Source organism: Meleagris gallopavo, chromosome 8 (assembly GCF_905368555.1).
Source record: "Meleagris gallopavo chromosome 8, MGAL_WU_HG_1.1, whole genome shotgun sequence".
Classification (NCBI taxonomy): Eukaryota; Metazoa; Chordata; class Aves; order Galliformes; family Phasianidae; genus Meleagris; species Meleagris gallopavo.
The window spans coordinates 26,022,576-26,043,537 of NC_139411.1; the positions used below are offsets into that span (position 1 = coordinate 26,022,576).

The window sequence follows — 20,962 nt, forward strand, 5'->3', positions numbered from 1 at the left end:
CAATAGTTCAGAAGCCCTAGGAATTACCTGACATTTCTTTCCTGTTTCTCAGCATTGATTGGGTGGGTGAAGTAGAGCTCAGCACATGCTGCAGTAGGTATGGTGCTGTTGGAACCAGGCTGCCTTGTGACTGGACAGGCTTAGTGCTGAACATCTGCATTGTATGGATGTGAATTAAGCATATCTGAGGCTGTAAAACAAGATAGTGAGCTTTAGGATGCATCCTTGGAGACAGCTGGTGTCAGATACAGCAAGGTCAGGTGCTAGTTCTTTTATCTAAGAAGAAATCAATAGAAAGGGAAACAATGATTACTGAAGAGCAGGACATATCAGGGCATGAAACAACTTTCCAGCAAGTAATGGTAGGTGTCTTACTTTCTGTAACAGCTAAAACAATACTCAGCAAAACATATGAACATGTCAGGTAAGAAACATTCCTAGACACTTTCCATGAAACTTTTGGTATCCTAAAGAAGAATTACTACAGCTGTTACTACAGTTATGCCCTTTCCAAGCTGCCATACTTTTCTCTCCTCTCCAATTCTGAAGGAACTTTCTAACTTGAAGCATGGTGAACGCAGTGATGCTACCTCAACCCCTCACTGGCTTCAGGCTGTAAAGTGATGATGGATTTCTGCAAAATAGCCTCCTCAGAAGTGGGAACCGAGAGGACCACAGACATCTTGAAGCAGCATCCCTATGTCCCTATGGTAGCTGTTCTTTTGTTTCCTTTGGTATTTTATACTCCCATAATTCCATAACGGATTGAACTGTTTCGAAAAGAGCAAGAGATGCTCTGTGAACATCATTCTATTACACAGAAACCACCATACTAAATATGTAAGTTCCTACATAATTATATTTTCTTCAGCTCATTGTTCTTTCTGAAATAATTGCAAAGATAATACATAGCAGGGTCTCTATTTGCTCCTCTATGTGTAATTTCAATATATTTATAAAATACGGATGTCTTCATAAAAATGGAGAACAAAGCTGGTTGAGGTTGAGATTCTAGCAGCCAGCATCCCCCCTGCCAGCCAAAACGGTCAGCTCTGAAGGAGTGCATCTAGTCATACGTACAACAGAGGGCACTCTCTTGACAGAATTGTCCGATTCAAACCACAGTTCAGAGAACTTGATTGTTACTGTGAGGCAAGTCCTAGCGGCACAAATGTGCCACTAGGCAGAGCAGAGCTATTGCACATCTTGTGAATCATTCAATATTTTGATCAGAGACCCCGCAGCTGCTTCTCCTCCATTTGCTCTCTTTTCCCTCTTCCCAATAGCACCCCAAATTTCAAAACCTTCTACCCAGCAGCTTCATCTCTTCAAATTCGCCACACAAGATTAACAGCATGACTTCTCCAATGCTTGTTTCTTTTGCTTGCCCTTTGCAGCAGCCACTCTCCTCCTCCAGTCGTGGCTATATTGTGCAGAAACCCTTGAGCTGAGCACCCTTGTGAGGATGATTAATTTTCTTCCTGATGATGCAATAACTTTTTCAGTGGAACAAACCTTGCATGATTGCAGTGTGCCTCCAAATTCCCAGGCTGCCTCCCTGCCCACCGTGGGATGGAGCCTCTGGGCATACATACCTCCCCGTGGTTACGGCACTGCACTGAATGCGGTCTGCCCAGGCAGCTGGCTGTGGGTTCAGGATGGGCAAAGCCCCATCACCAGTCCAAGTTTGGATCACTGTCTCTCTAGAAGAATTGTTTCTTGATAAATAATAGTAACAATAATCATACAGCTCCCAGAGGTTACTGTTAAAAGACCTGTCCCAGAATACAATACCATATGAATAGGTTTCATCTCTAGAAGTGAGTTAATTACTATTATTTAAGGTAGCACAAGTTGTCCATCCTAAAAACCTTGCTTAAAAAATGTACTATACTTCACTTACATTTTTCTTAACCTTTCTTAATATTTACTGAGCTAAATATTTTTTTTTCCAAAATTCAAAAATACATATTTTGCAAATGGCTTTAGTGCAAGCTAATACTTGATAAGCTTCTTAATTTCAGATGCACTGTAATTCCACATCTTTTTCAGCTGCTGGGGCATGAAGGTGCTTGCCTAGATCTCTGCATCTGCGTGTGAAACTCCCATTCATGGAGATGCAGGAAAAGGAAGGTCAGTTACAGTGAACACAGTCTGTTTAGAAGCAGATTTACCCAAAGGTTACAATTTGGTTTTGTCCCAATTCTTCCTCCTATATGAACAAACACCAAAGGAGTAAGGAATTTTAAATGCTTATCACATTTTGTCATTGTAAAGATGACACATAAGGCCACCAAGGTCATGGCAAGAATCAGAAGAGCCAGAGAACACACACAGGTATCAAAATAACACAGGTTGCAGCACAATAGTGCTAGCACAGTGACATTTACACAATACTTTGGTCATCATATAAGTCACAATTCTCACTTGTGAATGGTAAGCACCATTAACTGTGATGGCCTTTGACAGTCACTGCATATGCAAATAAGAAGGCCCAAGAGAAATTGCCAGTGAAAGAGTGAGACATACCTAACAAAACGTTCAGGACCACATAGCAGCAAGCATGCCATCTGCAGCTACTTTCCAGCCTGGACACTCTATACTCAGCACAGCAAGGCACTAAAGGAAGAGACATCCTCATGCTGCCAGAGCTGTACTGTACCCTGCAGCTTGTAGATCAGCACACTTTCCAATACATTTTCCTTTGTTGCTGGAAAGACAAACTACTATCCACCTAATTTTTATTCTGTTCTTCAAAAGCAATTGTGTTAGACATGCTCCAGTTCTGAATTCTGAGATAGATGCTGTTAAATGCCCCTATACAAAGTCCACTGGAATGCAAACAGTTTTTCCTGCGGTGCAACTGGGTCTTCAGCCTTCCCAGGCTGGTTCCACACCGAGCAGTCTGTGCCTCCTCCCCTCCTAAATTCTCTCTGCACATAGTTTCATCTCCTCCCACAGACTGGCTTCCTGTGGAGATTTACAGACTGTGACACAAAACACCACTGGTAGGGATCCCATTCTGCTGTAAGTCAGCCTGCCTTCCTGCTTATGCTCACCTGCTCTACTATTCAGAAAATAACATCAATATTTCTCTTCTCACAATGGCATACATCAACAGAAAGATTCAGGACGTATGTCAAGGTGACCTAATTTTAAAGAGATGATTAACTCACAATAGATAGCATGGACTTGTCAGTAACATGGCCCTGAAGTATGTTTTGAGAAGATCTTGCAGGTTTAAATCACACTATGCTTTTCCATAAGCACACTTAGCAGTATCCATATGATGCAGTACTGAGTGATGGGAATGGAGAACATTGATCCTACTCCTTGGTGAGTGCTAAAGCCAATGTCTAATGCTAGAGCAGAGGTCTTGTTGCTGTGAAATGTTTGCTCTGCAGTATATATTTATACACTGATTAATAAGCCCTGATATGGGTATTCTGAGCAGAGTTCATTGCCTTAATGCCCAACACTTTTACAGCACCTTTTAAGGAAAACCTGAAAATACCCCAAAAGAAGTAACTAATCTGAAAAACTGAATCCTCCCTCTACAAACTGAGAAAAACTGAAGCAGAAGGGATGAAGCCAGCAGATCATAGCAGGGTGGCAAGTCTGACTCCAGCTCATCCTAGACACGGGGAATGTTACTTGAATAATAAAAATAGTGATCAAGGAAAAATAAGTGGCCTGACATGATATCTGAGTATGAGTTTCGAAATCAGAAAACTTGCCAATTTTGTATTTGTTTCATTTGTATTAGAAAGAGATAATCCACGCATACAGAAAATCAAGAGAACAAATGTAAAGGTTGTGATATACAATTAATTATCTATCTGGTGATCTACAATAATGACCCACAAGCACCAATAGCAAACAGAAGGTAAAATTCAAAAGTTAATCACTTGGAATCTTACACCAACAGGTTTTACCTCACACTTGCAATAGGTGTATCATTATGCCTCAGTGGGTAGCAATTTCTTACCCTCTGCTGCACCCAGACCTCCACCTCTGGCTCCCAACACCCAGACGCAGTCTGTTTACTTGTGCAAATGCCAGTAACACAGTCTCAGCTCTCTGGGCATAGAGCATATCTCACAAGAAATCACAGCCAACAGGAATTTCAAAGGCATCACAACTATTTCTTCAGTGCGGTTGATCCCATTGTGGATGAGCTGGCTGCCAGCCACCATATAAGCATCATCATCAGTTTCTACTTTAGCAAAATCAATAATGAAAAACCAACTATTCTTATTAGACATACTACAGGAGGGGTATAAGACCAACTTCTTTAGAGATGATTCAGACCAGCAGACTAAGCATAAAACCAGGAGTTAAGATGCCTTTTCTCCACTAGTTTCAGTGCTCTCTTCCCAAAAGCCACTTGCTTTGTGGTTGATGGGGGGAGAAATAAAGTTGACCGATCTATGTCAGAGAAGAAAACAGAGAACCAAACTCTGCAGCTCCACCAATGTTTAAACTACAATCCAGTGAAGTTGAAAAGGAGGAAAAAAGAGATAGGTTTTTTTTTGTGATTTGTATTTCTTGCTCATCATCTCTTTCATTTGTCCAATGCCTCATTATTTTGGAAATAGGCAGAAGTTACTGAAAGCTTTTTCCAAACTTTAATAAATATCAAAGATCACGATTCAAGGCATTCATCATTCATCACACTGACCAATATTGCCTTTGCATTCCTTCCCTGCTTCTCCCCTTCTTCCTTTGCATCCAAAATTAGCTTGTATTTCTTACTGTCAAGAATACGAGAGAAATACTTTGGTTAGCAATACATCTGTACAGAGCCTTAATTGAAGGAATCAGGTAGTACTGATGACAAATTGTCTGTCTGTCTTCCTTCTCTCTGCCAACAACTGCTTTGCCCTTTCTGCCCCAATCCCTCCAAGCGATTGATGTCATTTTGCAGTTTACTCATCAAAGAATATCAGAGTGCTGTAAGCAGAGATACCTCCCATTAGATCAGGTTGCCCAAAACCCCATTCAACCTAACCTTGAACATCTCCAGAGACGCTAAGATCCCAACATGCCTACTGGGACCTCTACAAGGATTACATTAGTTTATCATCCAGGGCTAAGAAGCATAGCAAATAGTGTAGTGTCAGATTCCAGTAATTCTGTTCTGGTGGCCAGATTTCATGGCAGGGAAGGGACCGACTAGTCTATTTTGTATTACTAGTTTTTTCATGACATCCCATAGTTCCATCATGCTCTGGCCTTTCTGCTGTGCATTTTTGTAGAATCTGCATACGATGCTAAAGATACAGTTCTTTCTCATTCTAGTTTAAATTGTAGCTAGCTGATGCAAGAAATAATTTTGCAAGAAAACAAACCATTCCATCCAGGATAATTTAATACTGGTTCCGTGGGACCAGACAAAAGACTCATCCACTTCAAAAGCCTTCCTCTGACAGAAACCGTCAGCTACAGCATACAGAAAGCATTGAAGCAACAGAGCAGGTACATATTGCATCTTTAGGTCCCCTTCAATAACGGTGGTAACCACAGCTATCTTGCAAAATACAAAGCAGTAGTCTTGCATCATGATCAAATTCTATCATAGATTACTACATAATGAAATACTGACACACTGAAAGGAATAAAATTTGATAATCTGAGCATATTGAGTGTAGGGAGGGGGGTTTGGCTGAAGGATGTGACATTTTTAGATATTTTAAATTTTTAGCTTATTTGAAAGCTTTTCACACACAGCAAGATTAATTAATATTTAGCTTCAGGAAGAGATTAAAACAACATTTGTAATGAGAAGAAAGAGCATTGATTAATGATATGGAAGACCTCTGTCACATCAGGCAATATCAGTGGTAGGTGGATGGTTGGACAAGATGATCTTAGAGGTCTTTTCCAACTTTAATAATTCTATGATTCTATGATTGCACATCAGATGAAGTAACTGTAGTCTGTCCAAAACACCAAATCAACTAAGTGGTGACTGGTTTATTACTTGCCTAACCAACATGACATCTAGACTCAACTGGCTATTAATCATCTGCACTTCCTCTCTAAACCACGTTATCATTGTCACAATGGGTTGTCTGGCAGCTATTTCCCTTCTCTGAAACAGCTGCATTAGAGCAGTGAACAAGCTCATGCACATGCCAGAGTCCACAAAGCACCTGCTGTCTGCTGAATGAAAAGCACAGCCAATTTTTGTAGTAATAACTCTCCTATAAGTGAGCAAAGCTCACACCACACTTCAGTGAGAACTTGTGAGAAGTTTAATTCATTAGTTTATTTGTTGATTTACTCTTATTGATCAACAAGCACACAATAAAAAGATTGCTTAGTTGCTACTGAAATTAAAATGTTGGACAGCAAAGAAGAGTTTCCCACTGAGCAGAACTGTTTAACTTCTTGCATAGCAGACTTGACATCTGAAGAGCTATAGATCAAAACCAAAGATTGCAAGTAGAGAGAGGAGGTGAGGAAGCAGACACAGTTCCAATTTGACACAGAACAAACAGAGCTATTGATTGGTACTAATATTACCTGGATTTAATTAAATGTTTTTCACTGCAAGGCAAACATTTATGTACAGAATTTAATCACATGCTTGTCCCTGGAAATTCTCTGGACTATTACTGAGTAGGTAAACATGTATGGTGTGCTGAAGGACAGTTGATTCTGTTGATGGAAAAGGAATTATTTTGGCAGCAGCTAAACACTGCCACCAACAATTCATCCATTATTCATTCTTGCAAGCAAACCGTCTGGATGCAATGCAAGATGAGTATAGAGCCTCATGCAAGAGACTGGCAGCAGAAGGCTTCTTTTTGCAGCAAAGAAAAATAATTTCTGCCAGAGTATCAAACCAAATCAAGTGATAGAAAAAGCATTTCCTTGAATGACACTGAGTAGCAACTTTAACCAGCACAAAAACATTTGCAAACAAGACAAAGACAAACTAGAAATAGCTTTATTCATCTTCTCCTCTTCTCTCCCAGTTGCCTTTTGTGGAGGAGAACTTATTTTCAGAAATGTGTTGGAATTTTTTTTTAAAGTTGTAATTTACTAGAACTTTTTTTTTTTTTTTTTTTTTTTGAGGGGGTGTAATTTTGGCAATGCTGTGTTCAAATTCCAGAACTCCATCAGTATCTTGAAATTTAGCACTTTCCTGTTACTAAAAAATACAGAAGAGAGTATTTCTTCCTCTAGGGGAGTTTTCAAGTCAATTCCCTGTTTGTTTGTTTTTTTTCCAAACTTCTGAGGGGAAAAATAAAACACACAAATTTTTTCAATGTGTAAAAGCAATAGTAAGAAAGCCTGACTCACACACATACCCAACTACTCAAGAAAAACATTCTAGTTTTGATGTCCAACATAATTGAAAACATCTATCAAAGCACCTGAGAGTCCTGAAGTAACTGCCACCTCCAGAGATTTCCCAGAGAATGGACACATCCTTCACAGGTACATGCTTTATTTCTATTAGTCTGGTGTCTGGAGGGTGTACATATCACCTCATTACAGTCTGCACTGACCAGTGCTCTTAAGCAGAAATACTCTCAGCCATACACAATCTGTTGATTCACAGAGCCGTGCTCTGCTCCTGGAAAAGCCATGGGGAAGCAGTACAGACTCCTTCTGACTCTTCTTCTTATTTTGTCTTGGTGCTAAACAGACAGATAAGTGCACCTTCATCAGGATTTTTCTGCCTTCATTTTGATCTTTCAGTTTTACTCATATTTTATGAATTGTGTTTCTCTGGGGAAGTTCAGGAAGGATAAAGTTGCTGTTTTGATCTGCACTGTTCTCTCAAAGTACTCAATGTGCAGTCCCAGAATGTAATGCATGGGAGTGACCTAGGTCAGAGGTTATTATGCTCCAGGCTTCAAATGTGAACATATCCCTCCTCCTAGGTAAGGACAAAATGCTAATTTACAGTAAGCAGACTGATGTCCTCCTCCTGCACGTTGTTAGGATGCACCAAGCAAATGGAAAGAAGCACATGCTACCAGTATGGTCTTGGGGCCAAGTACCATGCCAGCAACAAGTCTGTCAGAAGACCATTATCTTATGCATAATTTACCTAGACTCTGTGGCCTGTGCTGGGCATCTATTGCTGAACTGCAGAACTGCATCTAAATTACATCTATTGCAGAATTCTATGTCTTTCTAAGGTAATATAGCTGAAGACAATACATATGTATTTTAAAGATGATATAAGAAATTTGGAATCTAACTAAGAAGATCTTCAGTGATCACAGCTCTCAAAACCTGTGCACTTAATAGATTCCAACAGAGCTCCTACACAGAATGCTATGAAACAGTCCTGAGTACAGACATCTTGATAGGAGATATTCCGACAACTGAATCACATAATCATTTAAATTCAGAGTTTTTTGCTCAGTGAATGATTTGCCTTTTTAAGATACTGGGTATTTTGGATGATTATCATAGAAGAAGCATAATATACTCCCTATAGACTCAAAGATGGATAGAGAAATTATAGAATCATTTTGGTTGGAATTGCATCAGTTTTTGTCACACAGTTGCTGAACATTCTGACCTGCACTATGCTACTGAAGAGTGTAAAGTAATGTAATATGTACACACAGCAAATTGCAAAGAGGATGGTTTATTACCAAGCAGTTTTCAGTATACTCACTAACAATGCACTGCTTCAGCTGCATCCTGGCCCAGAGAAGAACATTTCCTGTTTGTAAAGCATCACATGCTTTCTGCAAGATCCAGGTATAAGTCCTCCTTTAAACATCTGACAACAAGGATGAAAAACACAGTTTTGTAAAGTCCACAGGGAGTCAACCTTTGGCCAAGTGTTTATTACCCACATGAATATTAACCATCACAAACCAGAAAACATTTCTTTACAGCTAAGAACCAAAACTGGTCTAAGGAAACAAGCAACAGGCTCAACGCTATCCCATTTCAATACTCCATAGTTCGAGAGAAGTGCTGTGCATTACAATCAGTTTTACATTCCCAGGTAAGAAATGCTAAGAGTTACTACCTGATGAAATCAAGCTGATTTAACCTTGCTTTGCTCCCTTAATGCATTCCTGCTGATGCATAGTAGGAAAATTGGAATACATGATCTCATCTCCTTATACAACTAGAGAGCTGTGGGTCCATCCACAAGGCAAACCAGATGCAGTTGACCTCTGTGCAGATGTCTATTCTTTCCTGTTGATGACAAAGGAAACACAGGATGACTAAACCTTCAGTATAAGTAGCACAGTTAAGCACCTTCAGCTAAATGATTGCATGTGCACAGAGCATGTGTAATTCAACATCTTCCAGCTGGAGAGACAGGTAGGTTTTTGCCTTTGAAATGCTCATATAACTAGGAGCAGAAATTATCCCACTTCACTTAGTTAAACAGTATCAACTAGACATATAACACTCAGTCGAATAACTGGTCATATTCATTTTCCATCTTATTTAATAATGTTGTATATTTAACAATGTCAAATCCAGATGATAAAGGAAAACTGTATTTGAACTGGAACTTCTAGCAGCAGATAATACGTACTTGAAGTTCTCCTGTTAAAGGAACACATCTTCTATATTGTATCTGACCTTAACAAATGTTAACTGAGCTGGTTTTGCACAGATACATATTTTATTTGCTTACCCCTACACAGCAGCTTCAGGTGAGTGTCCAAGAAGCACAGCACAAGTCCAGGCAAATACTTCAGACTTTTATGTAGTTCTTCTAACCGTGATGAGAGACAATTTTGATATAAATGGCTGAGAAGGATGTTGTGCAGTGTTGCTATCTGATCACATAAACAATGGGATATCACAACCAGAAGGCCAAAAAATGTACCTTGACATGATGACAAGATGACAGTTTTTTTGTGTCATAAAATAAAAAGCAAAAAGTTACTTTGTTGTGCAACTCTGAATCGTTCTGTAATCTTCACTCATCCCAATTGTCAACTTGGTTCTGGCTTTTGTCTCACAAATCAGTTTGGTTCTATTCACAACTTTCAGCTTACAGTTGTTTTTGTACTTCATAATAACATGAGCAAGTTCCATGATAAACCTTTGACTGTTAGCTGAACCAGTTATTGCGCAGCTGAAAAATTACCAGATCTATCATAAATTGCAGATGACTGTCTACTCTACTCTGCTCAAGAACAACAGTCAGCCAGTCTGCCACATACACAGATAAGCCACTACAGCTTTCTTGTAAATCCCAGATCTGTGACTCAGTCATCTGGTGGCAAGTTTGAACCTTCAGCATTGAACTGAGCCAATGTCTTCAGTCGTTAGGCAAATGAAAATGTCCACACCACCTTAACCTCTGGCAGGACTGAGGTTTACTACTGTTATCCTAGAGTAGAATACAACAATTCCCACATTTTTAACCCACAGATATTTGTCTAACTTCCTTCTATCAAAATACTGGCATTCTTTGCATCACTGGAATAATACTTGCATCGAAGATCAAATTTCAATGGCTTTGGCCTGATGTTGTTTTTAGAAGAGGCCACACTGAAAGGAAGGAAAGAACTTACAGAATAAGTAGAGAATGCAACAGATGACAAAGAGAAGTAACAACAGAGAATTGTGTGTTATCTCACTCCCATCAATCAGCAATAGAACTTCTTTTCCCCCTTTATATGTCTCTACCAAAATGTACGTCCTGTAACTCAAAGTATTGAGCAATTTTGTCCCTAAGCAACCTCTGATTTAAAAAAAAAAAAAAAAAAAAAAAAGTGAAATCAATTCACTTGGGAAAAAGTTGCTAAGGAATGAAAGTAATCAGACAAACAAAAACATAAAAACATTGCAAGCTGAAAGTCAACCATTCTTCCCTAGAAGCATGACCCATTAAACCATTTGCAGCAACCTTGTGACAGTGCAGAGAGAATGGCACATCACTCCCTGCAACATAACCAGGAACAGGCACAGCTGCGTTAGTGGCTCTTGGGCATCCTTTCTAAGAACTCATTACATCCTCATTAAAACACTGCAGCAACACCCCCTACGAGCCACAAACCACTGACACCAAAAATCACACAAGTCCTTTCGATGAACAGTTATTTACCTTTGACACACTGTTGTAAACTGTATTTTAACTCTGAGTACCAAACTTTTATTAAAGAAGTTTCAATATCTGAAAAGTATACAGAAATTGTTAAAGAACCATTACTATAAAAGTGGCTTCATTCAGAAAATCTTTTCCCAATCAGTGTAATCTAATGGGAAAAAAAAAAAATCAGACTGAAATTCTTCACTAGTTTGCTCCAGATCTTAGAAGCCATACTGAAGGTGATCTTGCAATCACATAAAACATCCCACTAACAGTCTAGAGAGCCTGCTGGCAGGCAGGGTCCTGTGAAAGGAGTGTTTTCTGGTTTGCAATCTTATGAGTAGGTTGTGTAAATCACTAAGGTGAACGCACTGCATAAAAACAAGTTATTATTATGTGAGGGTGTAGCTGTCAGTATAAAAGATGGGTGAGTAAGCAACTGAGCAGCAAAGCACAAGAAGCTAGCAGCAGTGCTAAGGAGATTACAGAAACAACAGTGATACTGTATTGAAAGAGGTGAGTGACTGAAAACACAAAAATTACAACAAAATAACTTGAAATAAAAAGTTGCTTGCTTTATGCATTTGGGCAAAGATGCATAGCTGATGGTAACAACTCTGTGCTGCCATAGGATTAAGGCTTTAATGATATTTTTGATCTCTTCTGCTCTCTCTGGTGTGGTTTGTTCTCTTGTACTAAGCTTTTTAATAGATGCTAAGATTTTTATGGTTGTGTGTATGATGAATATATTTTCTAGAATATCTACTTCCACACATCATTCTTGCCTTACTATTATGTTATCACTTTGCTATTATGCTATCATTTGCTTTTTGAGACTGAAGATAAGTAAAAGAAAGAGGATGAAGAGAAACCCTAACTCTTGTGAAAACTATTTATGCCTGGACATTTGGAAAGAGCAGAAATAAACATGAGATAAATGACCACTATCAAGTACAACAAACTGTGAAGCATGTGGACTGGATAAAATGCCATATAAAGAGCTAAGAATAATTTATACTGGTATGTATTTTTGAAGATTATGTTGACTTACTGCAAGACTGGAAGAAAGCAAATAGCATTGGACCCACATGAGAAAAAGATGATCCAGCAACAACACGGATGCTATTTTTTTTTTTCTAAATAATGAAGTAGTAATAGTACTAACAGTATATACCACACTAGTGACTGCACAGAACTAAGTGAAGCCATCAACAGTACTGATTGGATATACTTCACCATCCCAGACAAACATCATAGGTTTTTTTTGTTGTTGTTGTTGCTCGTTAAAAAAAAAAAAAAAAAAGAATTGCAAAATTAAGAGATAAAGAGTATTCAAATGAGATGAAATCTAGCTAGGTATTACAGAGGTATTTCTTAATGCGACTTCTTGCAAAAACTTAACCTGAAGAAAAAAAATTAAAAGCACCCATGTGCACCAGCTTTGAATGAAACAGAAATAAAGGAAAGCAAAGAAAGTCTCACTGTTCCCAGCACCTGCAACATCTCCAGTGCCCTGGGTTCTCCCTCCAGCTTTGCTGAGAAGGTGAAGTTGAACACCTTTTACATTAATTTCTGCTTTACCTTTGTGTTTGAGACCACCTCTTTGGACATTTGGACAACAAACTGGGATCTGGAAGTATGACATTCATTTGAAATAATTAAATGATACTACTTACACCAAAGGTATTACAACAGTATGTGGGTGTTTATAAAATGAAGTATGGTATGTGGCTGCTATCAGGAGGAAGTCTCAATCACCCGTGCTCCTCACCATGGGCTGAAACATGATTAAGTTTGGAATCGCAGCATGCAGAACAAGGTGCTACTCTGGGACAAAACATTTCTGAGCAGTCTATGCAGCTTATGGAACAGATACTGATTATTATGGCCAGGTAGTTTTTAGTCTTTACAAAGCACTGAACTGATCTGCCAAATGTTCATTAATTTAACTGATGATCCATTTCTCACTGATGATAATGCTTTGACATTTATAGATTGTATAGTGTTTATGGCATGCTTCTGCAATCAGAGAGACAGTTTACGTGATACAGACACTGGCTCTTCTTGGATGTGGTAATTGCCTCCAGGAAGGTTTCAAGCTGGATTTTAGCAGCTATAAGCAGAGATGTGCAGTTTACAGGAATATTTTCTAGCACTCACCTTACTCCTGAACAATTCTACTGGAAGCACATACTTTGGATTTCTATAGAGCCAGCCAAAATGCTGTGACTGCAGTCTTAGCCAACTCATTTAAAGCTACATACAGCTGGATAAGCAAAGCTGGGGACAAGCCATACTACGGCAGGTGTTAGAACTGAGAAGTTAAGGAAGGAGCAGGTCACGTGCCAAAGGAGAGGCAACACTCAGGGGCTTTTAGTGGCCTAGAGAACAGGAAGATCCCAAAGTACAGCAGTAAATCTTAACCGTGCTGTGCTGTGGATGAAATGACTGCCTCACACTTGAAAGGAACTGCAGGCAGCAAGAAGAGAGCCTGAAGCACTGTCCTGGGTTGTATGCAAGTGGGGCTGCAGACAGCCTGCTGATAGTCAATTAAAGCATTTCTCAGATTTGTATCAACTGTGGCAAGTTGTTGTAGGAAGCAAACAAAATAAACTCAGCTGGAGAGCTCCAAGACTGGAATTAAAATAATGCAAATTCCACTCAGCTGTATCTGCCTTCTTGCTTGTTAGGTTTTCTCTAGCACTGATTGTTTCTAGAAACTGCTTTATAGGAAGCACCCCAGAGAGAAGTCAGCTTTTTGTAAGAAGCCCAGCCTGCAGCCACCGACAGCTCCAGAGCTCAGGGTAGCTGAAGAGCAAATCTTACCTGGACCCACTATTAAGTGCTCTCTGCCTGTTACTTTTTACAAATGACAGAGAAACAAATCCCCTTCCCTCCCACTTCCTAACAGAAAACAGCAGCTTCATAGCACAAGCAATAGGCTTCCAGATCTGGCTCAGGCCCAAAGCGTCGCACGTCAAAAGCAGCGAGAAGTGGCGGGAGCTCCGCGTTCACACACAGCAAGCTGGGGCTGAGCACATACAGAAGCTGCAGTTCCCACATCCTCCTCACCCCACATTTCTCAGCTCATTGCAGCAACTACGTGCAGCAGCACCGAGGTGTCTTTGGCCATTGCAGACGAGCAGCAGATCCTCAGGATGAATTTAGAGCCAGTGACGCCATTTCCGGTGAAAATTTGTTCCTCCCTTCCCTTTTCCCAACAAGATGAAGCACACAAACTGCAGCCCAGGTTAGAAGTTCAACATATACTGAGGGAACCTGCACTGTGGTGAGAACAGACTTACCCCCAAGGTAAGTCTGTAACCCCTCATTGCATGAAAAGCTGAATAATAGGGCAGTACTTCACATTCAGAGATAGAAAAATCGCAGACCAGAACATTTCAACTGGAGTTCTAGTGTGCTCCAGTAGAAGTGAAAAGCTTTTGAGATGGAAAGGTTGCTCCTCTTCTTTCCCTCTTTTATTCCCCTCCCCCTCTGTTAAAATACAGTTTTGTTTTCCTACTATTCTCACTGTTCTCACTCAAGGCTTTTCTTCTTGACGTGCAAACAGACCAGGAAGTTACCTCACAAAATGTTGTTTAACTTAACCATCATTTAACTTGATTAAACCTTGTTTATTTATTATTACTTTTTTTAATTTACGTGCAAAATTTACTAGGAAGCCAGAAGATTTCAAAGGTTTTTAAAAGGCTAAAGGTTTAAAAATATGTATCTAATTTGGGCTGTGATATTTTGGGTATAAAAGCACAACTCAAATTTTAATGTCTGCCTATGAATACTAGGCATAATTTCAGCAACCAGAAATTCTGCACTTCAGAATGCATCAATCTCAAACTTTAACAGTGGAAAAAGACTTGTTATCTTTCAGTTTAGATACGGGATTTCAAACTTAAAAGAAAGTAAGCAAAAGACTCAACAGTGAAAGGATGTCAGTATGTTTTACTGAGAAAATATTTTAATATCATGCTCAGAGATGTCCACCACAGTAATCTGCGAGTTCAGAGGCAAAAGAAATGTATCAGAGGAGACAGATCTCCACATGAATTCCTCCTAGCTCCTGAGAAGTATAGCTTCCTCCAAGATGCATCCCTCCAGAAAAGGAACACAATATTTCAGCATATACATGAAAGCAGCAGTCAAGCTGCATCTTGCCAAGGGTGATGGATGCAGCCAGGCCAGCTACTAGGCAAAACCTTCCCCTTCTGCAGCACTTCCCACTGAGACTGGGAAGCCATTGGTCCAAGCATCATACTCAAGTAGAATAACCCCAGAATCACTGGACTGGGAAAAAAGCAAACAACAGGACGTCACAGTCCACTCAGCTGCTTCTGGACAATCTGGCCTAAAAGAACTGAAATATTTGCCTGCTGAACATGACAGATGAAGGCACTTTTGCTTCTTTGCATCACAAACAAAATCAGTACAAGCAAAAGGCAGGGTAAAGTTGGTACTGAAGGGCTAAGACTGTGTTGTTTCCAAGTTGCAGTACATTTGAATCTGAGACACAGGCCTCCTATTCCTCTTTTTATTCTGCTGGTTCAGCTGCTTTGGCTGTCACCAGATTTTAAATAAATAATCCTAATTAACCAAGGATTTTGGGATAGTCAGAGCAAATAAGAAAGTTCCAAATCCCCAGGCAACCTAGGTAAACACCTCCAGTTACCAGAAAATGGCCCAGAAGAAGCAATAGGTGGCACTCAGTGCCCTATCTGTTGCTCAGGGTACCAGCTGTGTCCCTCAAAAAGGAGCTACCAATTACTGCTCCAAACATCTGACTTTTTTTTTCCTGCCCATATCATTTTTCTGACCTTCAAACTTTTCCACAATCAAGACCTCACACATAGTCCAATATCATCATTGACAAAGGTCATGAATCCACTAAGGCAGAATAGGTTGCTTTACTTTTTACAGCCAACATACATTTATTTTCCATTCTCCCACATTCTGCTTATCCTGTACTTTCCTCCTCTTTCTGTAAGTTTTTTTCTTCTTTTTAATAAGATTCTTAGCACTGCTTGTCTTTCATTGGACATCAGGAGCAAATCCAACATAATTTACTGATTGTGACAGTCTTATTTTATTTTGATTCATGTGAGATAGCCCGCATGCTCTAAAACAGAATATGTAACACAAATAAAATATGACTGAGATTCTCTAGAATAGGCAGCAGAAAAAAACATGGGCATCAGGCCCAGTTAAAGCCTGAAATTTTCTAAGAAAAGTTTTCAAGAAAAGTCAACTGTTGTGATTGCAGTACAAATGCCACAGACCTACATTAGGGCATGTCACACACTCGTCTGCTGTACATGGATTAATCAGGTAGACAAGGTCACTTACCTCATTCCAAACCCTAACTAAACATGACCCAGGGGTTACAACTCCTTCATAGGAAGTACTGATCTAAGTCTAAGTTTGAATATCATTACATTTTTTTCTTGACGAACTTTTCTAAACACCAGTGCACACCTACTTTTATTCAAACAAACTACATCTTCAAGATCAATAGCTTCAACTGACACAAAGTTGAATACAACTGTTCTTCATCTGTAAAATCGTGAAAAACACCATGTCCTATTGAAACAACCTCAATTATTATCCCTAAATTTCTGAACCTCCTTTTAGGTACCAAAATACAAGTACAGGAATAAGCACTTTCAAAAAAGGAAGGCTTAATTAAAGTTTAGCTACAGTTTAAAGCAATGCCTCCTTTTGTGATCTTGTGCAACAAGGATATGAAAAACCTTCTAAAATTTAGCTCCAACAATCCATTTTCAACAGTCTAAAGAAATACATAATTATCTTGGAAATTAAAGGTCATGCCAATACCAGATGGCAGTGGTCAATGCACCGAGCTGCTGGAGTTCAAGGAGTGTTTGGACAGTGCTCTCAGATAAAGATTTTGAATTTCGGGTGGTCCTTTGCAGAGCCAGGAGTTGGATTCAATCCAGAGCTGTTGGAGTGAGTCCAGAGGAGTGCCACAAAGAGGGGCTGGAGCACCTCTCCTATGAAGAAAGTCCAAGTGAGTGGGCTTGTTCAATCTGGAGAAGAGAAGGCTCCTGGGAGACCTCATTGCAGCCTTCCAGTACTGAAGGGAGCTTACAAGCAGGAAGAAGACCAACTTCTTACACAGACTGATAATAACAAGACAAGGGGAATGGCTTTAAACTGAAAGAAGGGAGGTTTAGGTTAAGTGTTGGGAAGCAATTTTTTACTCAGAGGGTTGTGAGGCACTGGAGCAGGCTGCCTGGAGAAGCTATGGATGCCCCACTTCTGGAGATATGAGACATGGGTGTGATCCTGGGCAGTCTGATCTGGTGGGTGGCAGCACTTCTCATAAAAGGGGGTTGGATCCACATGATCTTTAAAGGTCTCCTCCTCAACCTAAGCCATTTGGTGATTTTATGTGCCTCAGTGACCCAACTCAGGATATTCTATGATTCTATGGAATCTTCACACCTATCTATACCTCATTTGATTCAATAAGTTACATCATTGTGACACGTAGAGGCATTCCAAGTGGTCTTTAAACTTTCCTTGTCTAAATATTATACGTCAGATATTACTCCCATGAATCTATGGACTAATAACATTCAAAGTCTAAAGTCACTAAGAACAATTTGCTTCTTTATTTTACTTCATAGTCACTTGGCAAAGTCTCTGTTCTTAAACTGTCACACCTGCTTCTCTTGCCCATGCTTTATCCTGGCAGTAGAGGAGGTTAAATGTAGCAATTTTAGAGATAAATTATTAGGCAAAGTAACAGAGCCAAACTATAAGAAGAGCTGAACAAATGAATTTGAAACTTCATTTCTTGGATTATTTCTCAAGATTTGATTTAAAGGTCTAAAGAAGTTGATGCAGAAGTCAAGGTCTGGGTGGCCATAACAAACCTGTGTCGAGCTTCAAAATATCATCAAAACCTCAACTGTAGAAGGCGATTCTCATTTTCATCAGGAGTTAACACCAGGAAACCTTCAGCTATTGCTGCCAGCTGGATCTGAGCTCATCAGTATCCACTGTGTTTGCCCACTTTATGTTTCAGCTGTCCCCATTATATCGTTAACCTTTAAAGGAAGAAAAGATCTGATAACTCTATCTGTCCACAGACTTTCATTACAGCCTTGCTATCCCAACCATTCAGCCAGGCAGAATGTATGCAGGATGATCTCCGGAGTTAAATGCAATATGCAGCATTTAATGCTTTTGAGATAAGCATGGTATTACTGCGCTGGAGATTATGCAGAGATAGGTTTCCTTTCCTTTTTCCATCTATGATTCCCATTAAATGGAATAAAAGCGATTTATACCAAATATTTTTCAGGTCTAAGCTAAGAAGAGTTAATCTCATGGTACAGATTTTAATACCAAATAGAGCTATGTGGAATTCTCAGAGTCCGCAAGTGAAAGTACAAATCCAGCGTGGTGGTTCCAGTTCCTCCATAGTAACTCAGTTTAATTCATACTTGTGCATATTTATTTAACATCTACAGTTATCATAAGTGCCACTAGTCTGACGCTAAAAGCATTAACAGATTTTGGGATATGCCACTGGAGCTCTGCACGAAGCAAAGAGAGTGCAAAATTGTCACAGTGACATGAAAATCACAATTTCAATGAGATCCTTCACTATCATACAGCATCAGTCCTAGAAAATAAAACAAGACCGTGGCTGATCTTGGACACCAGAGTAATTGCAAACATTCAGACATAAGCAGTCATTAATTCACTATGTATCCATCCCTTTTACACAGAATGCTTAACACTGTAAGAATGACTTTTAAAATACTGTTGCCAAACTTAACAAATGTCAGGGCCGTTGTTTAGACTGAAGGGTAGAGTTTGTTTCATGTTTATCACTTGATAGACTATCGCGTTTGAGTAAATTTCACAAGACCAATAAAAAAGGTTTCTTATATATTACCTGGAAGAGCGACTAAACTCCAGCTTTGTGTAGTAATGACCTTTAGCTCCAGTCTTTACAGCTTGGATTGGTTGCACAACCTCAGCAAGAATCACATTTGATCAACATTCAGGGATACTCTATGGTATCTATAGTATTCTTGCAAATCCCACTGTTGGTAGCAGAGCTGTAAGCAAGCTGGCACACACACTTCTTGCAAATTTTATTTCCTCTTGGCATATGTTCTTCATCACTCAAGTGCCAAGATTGCACAAAGGGTAAATGATTAAATTGCTTGAGTGATATTTGAAAGAAATGGTAATGCGACTAGTCATACTTCAGATAAGCAGAGAAAATTAATTAAAACCAAGGAAGCAAAGTATTAAGCTTTTTATCACCTATAAAAGTCAGCCAGAGAAAATTTGGATTGTCACGTACTTAAAAAAAAACACACATTAACTGCAGACATTTCTATCTGTCAAAAATTACTAATTCTGAATAAATATTTTGAATCACACCGTGCTCAAAGATTTCCATTTAAATTAGAAAATTATTTTCTAAGAAATTCTTAACTTGATACTATTTATGTGATCCTTGCTGGTCTATAAAGAATTCTTCTTGTCATTTCTCATCTCTTTTCTTCAGAAAAATCTTGAAGGAGAAATTAATTTAATTTTTATTTATGAAAATATTGGTGATTTTTTTCTCGCCTCCTGGAAAAACAGCTTTTGTTAATTCTGATTAGTTCTACCTTGAGCTCCTCCTTTTCAAAACTGGGACATAGGTGATATTTCCACAACTGTTACAGCCTCTTCTGTGTCATTGGTCGTGCATTCTAGTCACTGAGATCACAAACTAAGACTTCCCTGTTGTTTCCAAATCAGTGATCACAGATAATGTATACAGACAAGTTTGCAGTACGGAACATAAACCCATGTGTTTTCCAGGGCATGGGTAAATGTTTTCTCACACCAGCCTTCAAAAGAAACAGGAAAAGGCCTACCACCATTAACAACTCAGCAAGACTGAGACTTACTCAAGAGCCCAACCTACCTGTCTCAAAGATGACAAACTCATTGCTCAGAAATGCCTACTATCTCAGCTCTTGTTTTAGCAGTAAACTACTAGTTTTCATTCTTCAGGAAGAAATGTTATGGGTGAAAGGTGACAAAACACTGCAACTTATTAATTTATTGTTAAAAAGAGGTAAAAAGACACGTACCTTACGCACCAGGAAGGAAGAAAGAAGTTACAGCCCAGCACATACAGGTATCTTACCTACCTGGTTTTGTTGTGTCCTCAAATCTCCTTGCTGTGCTTCCACCATGCATCTGTATGCAAGTTAAGATACGTCTAGAGCCAGAAATACAGTGTCAGTAATTCTAGCTCTTTCAAGACAATGAGGCAATATCCACTTATATTGAATATAAGGATCTACCCAACTAATCTTTTTTTTTTTTTTAATCTACTGCATACCTCATGCAGAATTAAATCAGTTGTTTTGTTTCCCTCATTCAGGAGGCACCACAGACCAGAGCCAAGAGACCTGAACACCAGTATTATCTCTCTACACAAAGGTTGGATCAGTCCCACTCATTCTTTTATCCTTCCCAAAACTGTCATTTTCTAAAAACTTAGAGGATATTGCAGTTCAGAAGGTGTAGGTGGATAACTGGCACAGCACTGATGGGAGCCTGATTCTGGTACTCCTGGCACAGGTGCTTCCACTTGGATTAATGTATACTGGTAGGGGCAGGTTCCCCACCCCAGTCAAGGATACTTGGGATCTTAAGTAAAAAGTAGTAATAGGTTATAATTCAAACATTAAATTTCAGGTCTAGTCAAACCAGACCTAAATCAACAACAGCTTTGTGATCTTGACCAGTCCTGACAATATTAAAGAACTTTGGAATTTTTAGCTTTGGGTTTCAGATTCTGAGCTGCAAACTTCTTCCAAAGGTTGTAGCCTCAGGAAGTGAAGCCAAGAAGTTTCACCTAGC

General features: G+C 39.3%; 1 long non-coding RNA gene across 9 annotated transcripts in view; it reads right to left on the reverse strand.

Annotated features, from left to right (window-relative positions):
* The window catches only part of LOC104912028 (uncharacterized), a 40,976-nt gene that overhangs the window by 12,063 nt on the left and 7,951 nt on the right, over positions 1-20,962 (reverse strand). For 5 of the 9 annotated variants that reach the window (XR_014884757.1, XR_014884759.1, XR_014884758.1 and 2 more), the window contains exons 2-6: positions 20,245-20,315; positions 9,635-18,126; positions 9,011-9,183; positions 8,648-8,755; positions 28-190 (exon numbers count right to left, since the gene is read on the reverse strand). This is a non-coding gene — a long non-coding RNA (uncharacterized LOC104912028). Of the gene's footprint in view, positions 1-27; positions 4,755-8,647; positions 8,756-9,010; positions 9,184-9,634; positions 18,127-20,244; positions 20,316-20,962 lie in introns of all 9 variants that reach the window. The other 4 variants (XR_014884756.1, XR_014884760.1, XR_014884761.1 and 1 more) reach the window with 4 other exon arrangements.